This window comes from Jaculus jaculus, chromosome 12 (genome assembly GCF_020740685.1).
Source record: "Jaculus jaculus isolate mJacJac1 chromosome 12, mJacJac1.mat.Y.cur, whole genome shotgun sequence".
Lineage (NCBI taxonomy): Eukaryota > Metazoa > Chordata > Mammalia > Rodentia > Dipodidae > Jaculus > Jaculus jaculus.
This window is the reverse complement of record NC_059113.1, coordinates 38,127,425-38,140,024: the sequence shown is the minus strand read 5'-3', so window position 1 is coordinate 38,140,024 and position 12,600 is coordinate 38,127,425. Positions and strand designations below refer to the sequence as shown.

The 12,600-nt window shown below is 41.3% G+C and overlaps 1 protein-coding gene across 1 annotated transcript in view; it reads left to right on the top strand.

The window, feature by feature from the left end:
• Dnah9 (dynein axonemal heavy chain 9) overlaps positions 1-12,600 on the top strand; it is a 369,830-nt gene that overhangs the window by 55,393 nt on the left and 301,837 nt on the right. The gene's annotated exons all lie outside the window — the stretch shown is intronic.

Genomic DNA, 12,600 nt, shown 5'->3' with positions numbered 1-12,600 from the left:
TTCACTGGTTAAATTAAAGCATCCAGTCAGAGGTTCCAGTCTTTCAGAAATCCTGGTAACATCAGGGCTTCCCCCCCCCCCTTGTTCCTCAGTGGATGGCCTCTTGTTTTATTTTCCACTTGGTGCCAGTGGGCAAAAAGTGCCAGTTAGTGGAAGTAATGTTAGAGACCATAAGCAGGCATTCAGCCTCCTTTCACAGCTCCAACTGTGAAATCTCTGTGCCTGGGAAGCAGAGGGGGGTCGAGAGTGCCTCTTAGATTTCTTTGCTCCCACTCGCTCCTTGCTGTGCATGTGGGAGTCACTAGAGCCTCAGACTCCTGTGCACCTGCCTTGCCATCCTAGCCGTGGCATCTGTGGGATTTGGAATTCCGTGTTCCACCAGGGCCCCCACACATGCTGCACCCTCTAATCCAGAGAACTGTCCTTTAAGCAAGTAATCTAACTGGTCCTTGTCTCTAGGCAATTGCCACAGTCAGGACCTCAACACCTGCTTTGTCCTAAATCCTGAGGGGTGGGGAACACAGGCTCTCTACTGGGTGATCACTCTTGGAATGTCAGGTGACACTAGGGAAATCACTTGCCCCCTCCTTGGCCCTGTGCTGACCTGACCTTGCTCCACACTGAAGTGGTCCCATCCATGACCCAGAGCAGCAGCAGAAAAGAAACAAGAAAACTAAGAAATTATCTAAGAGTAGACCCCAAGAGATTTCAGCACTGCTGTAGAAAACTGTAAAGCATTGTTGTTTTTATATATGGCTTCCAGGGTTCATTCCAAAGCAGCTGCCAGTTTCCACATTCAGGAAAGCTTTTGCTAGCCAAGGATCACAGAGGCAAAATGAGGAGATGCTGGTGGGTGGTAACAGATACCCCAAGGGAACTCCATCAGGAAGACAGCTGCTGTGTGGTCCTCTCTTGGTAGACCGGGAAATCCCAGAGCATGGAGCAATGTTTAAAATTTAGTGTATGTGGGCTGGAGAGATGGCCACTGCAAACAAACTCCAGATGCATGTGCCACCTTGTGCATCTGGCGTTACATGGATACTGAGGAATCGAACCTGGGTCCTCTGGCTTTGCTGGTAAGCATCTTAACCACCAAGCCATCTCTCCAGACCTCCAAGGAAAGCATAGCTGAAGAGTTAGGAGGCCTCAGTCCTTTTCCTCTGTTTCCTCTTATATGAAACATCAGTATCTGAAACCTTCAGCTTGGAAGACATTGGTGTTTCCATTTACTGGCTACTTTATAACACTTAGCAGAATGTAAAGCCATTTTATTACTGAGTATCTGTTATAGGTAGTGCAGATTATAGGACTTCTGGCTGTCCTTTGTGGCCAGGATTAACCCCATCTCTCCCTCCATCTTATGCACTTCCCTCATTGTCTGAAGGCCAACCCTCTATTTTTACCTAAACTCAGCTCCTCCAGCCTGAATCCAACTCAGTCCTCAAAAGGCCAGCCCCACCCTCCCTGTGCCCTTCTCCTAGACTCAGTCACCATACCCACTGCTTCCTAGCTGGACCCTGGCTGTTCCGAGGGGCAGGGCGGGGAGGCTGTCTCTCCTGCTCTGACTGCTGGATATAGAGTGGAAAAGGTATCCCTGTTCTGCCCTGCTGCTTCCAGACCATGCTGCTCTCATTCTCCCTCCACATCACCAGCTCCACTGGAGCGACTTCTGTCAGGCAGCACCAAGGGCCATTATCCTTGCTGGCACTGCCCCCTACTTATTCCTTCTTCCTCAGCATCCTTTCACATCACCCACAGAGGTGTGGCATCCCCAAGGAGTCTCCACAGTACCGGAGTGGTGTTTGGTTGACAACTTCAAGGAAGCCCCTTCTGTCGGCCATATCCTCCCCGCTTTGCATGTTGTGTTCCATGTGTGTGGGTGTGTGTGTGTGTAAGATGGGTCAGTAACTGCTTTCCTTTCTACAGCTCTGGTGTAAGTGCCTGGTATCTTTCCTGACAGCCCCCACGCACAATTGTTCAGACACACTGAGATTTCCCATTGCTTTCACTGCCTGCTCCATGCCTGTCAGGATAGCTCCCTTCTCCCTCCCATCCTCACTTTACAAAACTCTGATTAACTTTAAACTCAGTCTCCACATCTGTACTCAGGAAATTCATCTCCACGGAAGCCAAAGCGAACCAATCTTCTGACCCGTTTCCTCTATCACAGTAGGTGCTTCCCAGCTCTCTTAAGTCCTAAGTCTAAGCTCTCCACTAACTTCAAACACCTTCTTTGCCCTCGTTGCCTTGCTTCTCATATCTCAGTAATAAACCACAAGACCTCAAGGCTCACTTTTCACCAACAAGCCTGCCTGCCCACCTGAATTGAAGCCTTGGGCCCCATGACCTCACCCGTGGCAGTGGACAAGCAGTTCTGCATTTACGAGTCCACCTTATTATTATTTGCTCAAGGACTTACTACCTCCTTCTATGGTTTGGATATGGTTTCATTTCCAAAACTTCTTATGCTGGAAGCTTGGTCCCTGGGGTGGCTCTGTGGAAGTGATAGAATCTTTAAACCTTGGAGTCCAGTGGAAGCTACTAGGACATCACACTCAAGAGGGATCAATGCTAAGTTTCATGAAGTGAGTTAGTTCTCCCTACAGCAGGTTGTAGAAGGCAAGCCACACACCACGTGCTCGGCACCCCCACTACCTGCAGCCAATTCCCTTTGTGCTTCTTTACTGTGTTCTGATGTGGCCAGGGTGTCAGGATGCCTTTGGATCATTTGCCCACTAAAACTACAAGCTAAGTAAACTTTTTTTTACTGTATAGGCAGCCTCAGCTATTTTGTTACAGCAACAGAAAATGGAACAGCAGATGCCTCAATTATTCCCTGTCTCTAACATTTTCAGTTCTTCTCTTGTACAGTCTTGATAGCATGTGAACACATTGTCATGTCTGCCATATTTGAGAAGAGCAAGGAACTGTGGCTCTGGTTACAGGCATTCCAGTGACGCCATTTTTGCATATGCTCCTTCATGGCAAGATTCTATAAAAACAGTGTCTGTTACCATGTTTCTCTGTTTTCTTTGTTTGCTTTTCACTTCCAGTTTTCCTTCTAAGGAATTTCACTGTGACATGTGTGATACAAATAATTCAGAGAAAAACAACAAAACATATACTTGCATTTGCATCCTAAAAGCTAAGGAGTTCACCTCTCCCTCATCAAATCCTTGTCCTTCCCTCTATGAAAGATATTCTCCCTATCCTAGATGTGACGTATTCCTCAAGCTTCTCCCTGGCTTTGTACACATGTATGCATACACATACATATAGTAGACATGTTTACGTGAAAACTTTTAGAAATGAAACCGTCTATACACTGCATACCATGCATGTCCTGGTTCTTGAACTCAGCAGTATGTTTGAGATTCATCCATGGTGACCATATGTCAGCAGGTCATTCGTTTTTTGAATGACTATTGATTGTTCCACTAGATGAATGTAGCATGACCTACTTTCCATCTTATGCCTGATGAATGTGCACGTAGTTTCTGGTGATTTTGCCAGTATCAACAATGTTGCTGTAAGTACCATTGCACATGTGCATTGACATGCCTGGGCACCAGAATTGCTGTGACATAAGCAGGCATATGGAGAGCTCTCTCCAAGGTTGAGCAGCAGTGTGTGATAGTCTCTAGGTCCAAGCACCCTCTACACCTCTCAGTCTCTACAAGTTGCTCCGTCTGGCGCTTTGGTGGGAGTTTCATGGTATCCCCTTAGGTACGTCCTTTGAATTGTTCTCAGTGTGAATAAGGTGGCTCATCTTTTCATGTCTTTTAGTACATGGGTTTCCTTTTCTGTACTAGTCCTATCTCATGCTCATTTTCTACCAGACTTTATTTTTTACTTGTTGATATTTAAGAGTTACTTGTATATTCTACATCTAATCATTTGCTAGTTGTTTGCATCACAAATATACAACTCTCCAATTTAGTCTCTCATCTTGTGGCCTGTCTTCCCACACCATCAGTGGCATACAGCTAACCCTCCGTATCTGTAGGGTCTGCACAACAAAAATATGTATTTTCTGGTTGCCAGGTATTTACTTATGTCTTTATATTTTTTATGGACAACCTTCATACATATACACAATGTACCTGATCATAATCCCTTCCCATGGTCTTCCTTTGTCCTCTTTCTCACATTCTCTCTCTCACATTCCCCCTTCACTAATCCCCTGCTTCCTTGCAACTAGTATTTCTTCTATTTTGATGGGCATTTTTTTTTTTGCCTTCATATGATGCAGGTCTTTTGCAGGCAGCCACAGCCACCATAAGGTTATATAAGCCACTATATATGGTTATAAATGTGTCCACAACTTTGTGTTTATAGTAGATCATGTTCTGAAGCACTCCTTCCATCCTTGGGCTCATAACATTTTTCTACCACCTCTTCTGCAGTGTGCCTGAGCACGGAAGTGTATGATAGAGATGTCTCGCTTAGTCCACTGTTACTTACCAGAACTTTGGTGGATTTTTAGTCTCCCCAGTAGTCCCCACCATCTGAAAATAGAAGCGTCTCCAACAAAAAGTGAGAGCAGCATTAATATTTGGGCAAAAATATAAATACTTAGAGGATAACAAAGGTATATTTTTTAAAAAAATGTATTGCAACTTAACATGTACAGATGTCTTCCTTGTCATTGTTCCCCATGGTGGTTTGATTCTGGTGTCCCCCATAAACTTGGGTGTTCTGAATGCTAGGTTCCCAGTTGATGGAGATTTGGGAATTAATGCTTCCTGGAGGGAGTGTATTTTGGGGGGCAGACTTATCGGTGTTATAGCCAGTTTCCCCATGCCAGTGTTTGTCACACTCTCCTGTTGCTATGGTCCACCTTATGTTGGCCAGGGGGTGACGTCCACCTTTTGCTCATGCCATCGTTTTCTCCTGCCACCGTGGAGCTTCCCCTCAAGTGTATAAGCCAAAATAAACCTATTTTCCCCACAAGTTGCTCATAGTCGGATGATTTCTGCCAGCAATGTAAACCTGACTGCAACATTCCCTAAACAACACAGCATATTTACATAGCATTTACATTGTATAAGGTCATTATATGTAATCTAGAGATAGTCTGGAGTAAAGGGGGTGATGTGTGTGAAGAATATGTAAATCCTGCCCCATTTTATCAAAAGGATTTGGAGCGCTCTCCGTACGTTTGCAGCATCTGGTAGTCCTGGAACCAGCACTGCTATGCGGAGGGAGAGGCTGTCTCCACCGAGCAGTCTCCGCTTCCAGAGAGCAACCATATCCATCTTTCCCCTAGGTTCTTCTTTTGTCTTCTTAGATAAATGCTTCTTTTTATTTTATTTTTTAATTTTTTTTTTTATATTTTATCTTTTTGCCTGATGGTCCTGATGGCACTGTACTACGTTCTCATCTAGAAGTTTTAGCATACTCTGTTTCAGTTAAGTCGACTTTCGTCCATTGCTGAATGAAAATAACAAAATCCTAATTACTGTAGCTTTGTGATAAAGCTTGGTATCTGGTAGAGCAGGTCTCCACCTGCTCATTTCCATTAAGAATATCTTGACAGTTTCTTGGCTATTACTTGTTTCTTTGAATTTTATTCATTAGTTTGTAGGAGAATTGGGATTTGTCATTGCATTTGCACTGGCTAGAAATGTATTTGAGGAGATCTTTACACTACAGAGAATTCCTGCTCAGAAGTGTTGTTTTGACACTTGCAACCCTTGTATTGTCACTAAAGGAAATTTTCAACTGTTGCCTTTAAAATAACTTGCATGTCATTTATTAATAGTATTCCTTAGTATTTTATGTTTTGGTTTCTAATATAAAGCATTTTAAGTCATATTTTCTGTTAAGACGGAATTGATTTTTGTGTACTGATTTTTAAAATATTTTATTTATCTGCAAGCAGAGGGAGACAGAGAGAATGAGTATCTTGTTGCTGAAATCAAAGTACACATGAATGTGCCACTTTGTGCATCTGGCTTTACATGGGTACTGGGGAATTGAACCCAGGTCACAGGCTTTACAAGCAAGCACATTTAACCATCTCTCCAAATCTGTATTAATTTTGGTATTATGAAATTCTGCTAAATTAACTTATTAATCTCAACAATAGATATATAAGATCTTTGGGTATGTTGTATACATAACCACCAAATACAGATTTTATGAATTTTATTTTTTCCTTCTCAGCCATTATGCTTTTTATCTCTATTCCTTATCACACAGGTGAGGACCTCCTTGTATATTATTAAATACAGGTGTGATAACAGAAATCCCTGTCTTGCCCCTGACCTTAATGGGAGTCACTGTCAACTTTTAACTACGGAGTATATTTTCTGTGTGTGAATTTTCTTTATCTAATTAAAGTTTTATACTACTTTTAAGTTGTTAAGCGTATCTAGTATAAGTGGATATACTATTCTATCAAGTGCTTTTTCTAAGTGCATTAAAATAATTCTGTTTATTCCCTGAAAATGTTAAATTGTGTGAAGATTATCTTATTTCTAATATTAAACAAACCTGCTGTTACTGAGATAAACTCAACAGGAAGTCTGATCATTTCCAATCTATCCACTGGTTGAGTTTTTCTGAAAATACTTTGTTTGGCATGGCTGATCCTGTGTGTGTGGGAAAGATTGGCTTTTGAGTGGCTCTTTTATCCTAGCTTTGTCTGGTTTGGGTTTTTGTATTTTTGCCAGCTTTGTAAAGCACATTCAGATGTGATCCTTCCTGCCTATTCTCTGGAAAAGCCAGTGTGATATTGGGATTCTTTGGTCCTTGAAAGTTTGATTTAAATCTTTCATAGAGCCATTGAGGCTTGTAATTTTCTCTGTATGAAGACTTCAAGCTACAATTTCTTAAGAGTTACAAAAATACTGTGATTTTCTGTTTGTTGGTAAGTCATTTTCTAGAAACAAATCCATCTCACATGAATAATCAAATTATTTGTTCCATGTTTAATCTCTGCTAAGTATACTATATGTGTCCTTTTGCATATCCATTTGTTTGCATGTGTGCTTTTGGAGTTTTCTTTCTTTACTTCTCTTGAGAAGACCTACAGAGAGCTGCCTTGCATGCTGTTCAGGTCTGTCTCTTAGAAAGAGTTTGTTTCAGGCATGTGTTTCTCCATGTGGCTTCTCTCCTGCCACTTCTTCCTGGGGATGTTTTCTGTTCCTTGGGTGACTTAAGGTGGACGCTTTGTTTCGAGCCCTCTGTCTTGTTGAATGCCAATATTTAATGGTATGATTTCCTTTCTACGTGCAAGTTTGCTTACATACATTTAGTATGTAATTTGTTTGTAACTTATATGGTTATAAAATGTTCTAAATGTTTTTGGTATTCAACATAATGTGTTTAGATCTTCCTGACTTTCCAGATATGGTGTGTTCTTCCTTGCTTTATTCTGTCATTTACTTCTAACTGAATTGCACTATGGTCAGGGAATGTGCTGTGTGTCAAACAAGTGTCTGAAATATGCTGAAGTATGGTTGATACACTGCCGTCATATTTTTTTTAACCATCCATATAAATTATTTACTTGTGAAGGTTTTTTAACTTATACGAAATGATGGTTCTCATTATATTTTCACACAGACTTTGTTTTGGGCGCTATGGTTCTCTTACTCTCCCTCCCCCCAGCTCAAATGACCTCTCCTGCTGGACCCTTTCCTTCCCCACTAGCCTTCCTTGTGCTTTCATGTCACATGTTGTCTGTTTTGCTCTTTTTCCTGTTTTAATCCCCTCCCAAACCTTCCCCTAAGAACATTTTCCCCCATCACACTCTCCCGTCTTAACTTTATTGACATATCCCCCCATACATTGCCAGTTTTATAAAAGTGCTGAGCACAGGTGATTTTCGATCTACCCGACCGCTGGATGCACTGGTCTCTGCACCCCGACCTGTGCTGTGCTGTGGCCTGTCCCTCCCAGACGTGCCAATCCCTGCTGACTTTTCATCTCGCTTACCTCCTTGATTCCCCAGGTCATGTGATCAAAGCCTTCCATGTTGAGGCTGTACTGAACTACCAACTCCTTGTAATTCTGTCACTATTGTCTCATATGTTTTCTTATTTATTTGAGCAAGAGAAAGAGGCAGATAGAGAGGAGAGAGAGAATGGGCATGCCAAAGCCTCTAGCCACTGCAAACTCCAGACAAATATGCCACCTTGTATGTCTGGCTTATGTGGGTACTAGGAAATCAAACCTGGGTCCTTAGCCCTCACAGACAAGTGCCTTTACTGCTAAGCCATGTCTCCAGCCCTGTCTCACATGTTTTAAGGTTATGCTATATGGAGTTACAGAATTTGACTTTTTGTATCATCCTGGAAAATTAAATCTTTAATCAAACATTAAAGATTGCCTCTGCCTCTAGCTGTGTTTGTTGTAGTGATGTCTGTTTTGTTACATGTTAACATAGCTAAACTCCTTTCCTTCTAGTGATACATGTCTGGTTCACCTCTCCATCCTTTGTTTTCTAGCCTTCCTTTATGATCACATAAGGAGAGGCTAAGTTATGATGTTATGCTCAGCATAGAACTGAATTTTTAAGTTCACCTTTACAACACTTGTTTTCCAACTTTGGGCTTACATTTCACATTTAATGTACTACACTTGGACTCCATTCTACTATTTTATTTCATACTCTTTCCTTTTCTTGTGCATTTCATTCTCACATTGGGGTTGAATATTTTTGTTTTCCTTTCCTTATTCTTCTGCCCCTGGGCTGGCTCAAATTGCTGTACTTTGTAATTCCATAGCTGCTCTAATAAGCACCTTTAAGTGAACAAGTCCAGCAGTATTTTCATTCGGACTTTCCTCACAACCAACACAGAAGGCTGGGATGATATTCCAGTGGTAGAGCACCTGCCTGCCCTGTGAAAGACCTGGTTCCGCCCCAGCATCACCATCAAGGCAAAAGAGATGAGAAGAGTTCTACTTCTGTTTTCCATCTGACAAAGTATAGCCTTTCACTCCTGGTGATCTAGATTGCCTCCTACTTACCTTCCATTATACTTTAAATATTTACACATTTTTCGCAGTGCTAGGGATCAAACCTAAGCTTGTACTTTGTATGTAAGTCCTGTGCCACTGACATCCCCAGACCCCCATTTTGTTCGGTTAATTATCTGGATGAACCAACCTACTGACAACTTTGCTCATTGCTTCTGTAAATATTGCAGATCTGCTTCTGGGGTGAGTCCATTAGATATACCTTCAGCGAGGGTCTACGGATGAAACACTCATTCTTTGTCTAAAATGGGTTTAATTTGCCCTTGTTCTTTAAAGGTGGTTTGTGAAAGAAATCTAGGAAATTTTCTTTGATCGTTTGGAATATTCCACTGTGTCCTGCCCTCCTTTAATCCTCCTCCTTCTTCTTTGTCTTCTATTTCTTTCTTTCTTTCTTTTTTTATTTTTCTTGGTAACCTAAAGTTTCATTCTAAAGTATTTCTGTGAGGTTGTCCTTACAAATTAGTTCTACCTGGATTTTATTACATTTTCTTGATATTACACTTACTTTGAGGAAGTGAAGAAAATTCTTAGCCATTCTTCTCAAACACTGCTCCTTACCCATTCTCTCAGTTGTCTCCTACTGGAGCCTTGTTGCATTTATTTATGTAAGATCTTTTAACTATCCTTTTTTTATTTTTTTTACAACGTTCATGGGGTTTTTTGGTCTTTCTGTTCTATAGTCGAGATAATAGCTCCATTTGTATCATAGAGCAGTATAATTCTATTAGCTCTAATTCTGCAGTTTGATCTAAGTCACTCAAATGTATGTTTTAATGATACTTTCCATTTGCAGATCTTCTCGGTTGTTTCCTCGTTTGTTCTCAGTTCTCTTATTCTTTGCTCAGCCATTACATTTTCTCTTTCATGCCATCAGTTTTTGAAATTTACTGTACTATTTTAAGAGGATGAACAGAAGACAGCTTATCATTTGTCAACTTAAAATGGGTTGTTTCTTCACACCATCTCTTAAATGTGATATAAGCCCTACAGAAAATTGTTAGCATCTTTCTCCTGGAATTGTTCTTTAACCCAGCGCAGCAGGGTTATTTTGCAATGATACAGAAAGTGGTTTCTGTGCTTTCTTTAATAAAGTCATGACTCCACAGCCCATAGCCCTCATAATTCTAAAGTTATCATTGCTAGTGACCTCACAGCCCAGAATCCTCATAATTATAAGGTTATCAGTGCTAATTACATCACACCCCATAATCCTTCTAAGTCTAAAGTTATAATGCTAATGATATCACAGTCCATAATACTCGTTATTTTCAGAGCCAATGACATTACAACCCATAATCCTTAATCCTAGAGTTATCAATGCTAACCCTCTTCATGTTGTTATTTTCTTTTTCTAAAAGCATTTTATTTACTTACTTATTAGCTAGAGAGAAAATGGGTATGCCAGGGTCTCTTGTCACTGCAAACGAACAGCAGAAGCATGTACCACCTCTTCCATCTGTCTTTATGTAGATACTGGGAAATCAAACCAAGGTCCTTTGGCTTTGTAGGCAAACACCTTAATTGTGAAGCAATCTCTTCAGCCCTTCGTGTTGTTATTTCCTGATTCAGTAAACATTACTACCTTCCTCAATCTGTCCTTGGATGAAAAGCTCTGTTCATGGTCATGTGTTCTGAGTACGTCTGGAGTATCTCTCAAATTGCCCCGTTCTTGACTCAAAACCAAGTTTATGCTAGCATCTACAGAGCAAGAGGTCACACAAGGGTCAGGGGCAATGGTGGGGTCATACTGGAGCAGCAAGCTTTTACCTGGGCTCTAAACTACAGAGAAGTCACATTCCCTGCTTTGTTGGACAGAAGCAGTGAAGCCAGGCACCAAGACAAGAACTCTCTGTCTTTAAATATCACACTTCATAACTGTATACCCTGTGCCTGAAACTGTCACCATTTTAATTTCGCTCATTTTGCTGACTGTCACTCATGGTGACTTCTTTCCTTGTATATTTATGAGTTTTGATTCCTTGGACCTTGACCTGTGGGGAATCTTTTGAGGACTAGATTGTAATTGATTCCTACAGGACAGATTTGCATGTGTTTCTGCCAGTTATCAAGGGACTGGAAAACCCTGAATCATTTGGACTACAACCTGCTGTAGTCCACCCACTTCCAAGGTCAAGAAAAGCAAGTTTCCATGCTAACCCTTTCTGCCTGGATGTATTCATGTCTTACTTACCTTATGTTTCCTAGCCTTGTGTGTGGCTTCCTGTTAGCTTCCACACCTGTGTGCACCCTAGACTGAGTTACTTCTTCTCTAAATACCACAAAACAATCAAAATGGAAGCTTCAGGTCTCTTATGTTCAGTGGTAACTGAAAAACAAAGCAGCTTTGGCTCTTGCAGACCTCCAGCTGTTACTGTTTCCACTATAGTTTGAGCCTCTGGAGATTCCGTAAACTTTTGTCACTTTATTCATAAGTTGTTGTTGTTGTTGTTGCTTTGTTGTATTGTGCTACACATTGATAACCTGTCTCAAAACAACATAGCAACAAACAACTCTGTGCTGATTGTTTATATTTTAAGCCCCATCTCTCAGGAACTGCAGAATTGTATGTATGTGCTTCATATCTCCCTGAGGAGTCTAGTGTCTATTAGACACAGAAATATACAAGACCGATTCCGCTCCCATACCCTCCAAAATAAGTAGCCCTGCTGAGCTCTTCCACACATCTGAAAATGGTGTCACCATTATGGCACTAGGAGTTACTACTGGTTTTTCTCATTCCTTTACCCCTCTCATTCAACCCACCAGAGTTTCCTGTTGACTGTATGGTCAAAATTATGTTGATTCTGACCATTCCTTGTGTGACAAAGACACCATTGTTGTCACCTGGACAACAAAATCATCCCCACCTGCCCACCTACCTTCTGTTCTTATCTCCCCGCCACCAAGGCTACCATCCCCAGAAACAGGCATCCAGCTAAAATCTTTTCTCCTTCAGTAACAGATATGCCTGAAAATGAGTCAAATCATGCGTATTTCCTGCTCAGAATTCTTACACTTAAAAAAAAAAAAAAAGCTGTACTTATTTTCGTGGCCAATAGAGCCCTGTGTCACCTGACCCTGTATTAATCCTACATGCTCCTCCCTCCTTACTTTTTTCCTGTTCCTCTCTTGACTCTAATTTTTCCCTTCTCAAGGACAGGAAATTTAATCTAGCTCCACAGGGCCTTGTGCATGCTGTTCCTGCCACCTGGAGTGCTTTCTGTGGCTTATTCCTTTACTCATGTGTTTTTCTGCTCCATATTATCTTCACAGAAAGACCTTTGCTCCCTTCCCATTACAGGCAGCACTAGCTTAGACCCCATCCCATTGTCATTGTGTGTTCATTACCCCTCATCACTATATGACACCCTATAATGTATTTTCTTGAATTGTTTCCTTCTTACATTTCTTGCCAGAATGTAAGCTTCAGAAAGACCATATCTTTGTTCATCTTCTCCATCATTCTACCCCAATCTTCAAAGCTTGCCTGGGCTTATGATAGATCCACTAGATCATCTATTATCTTCTATCATTCTATCCCTAGACCCTAGGGCTTGCTGGGGCTCATCATAGATCTTCTTAGTCATTCTACCAACTGTGTATCATCTACCT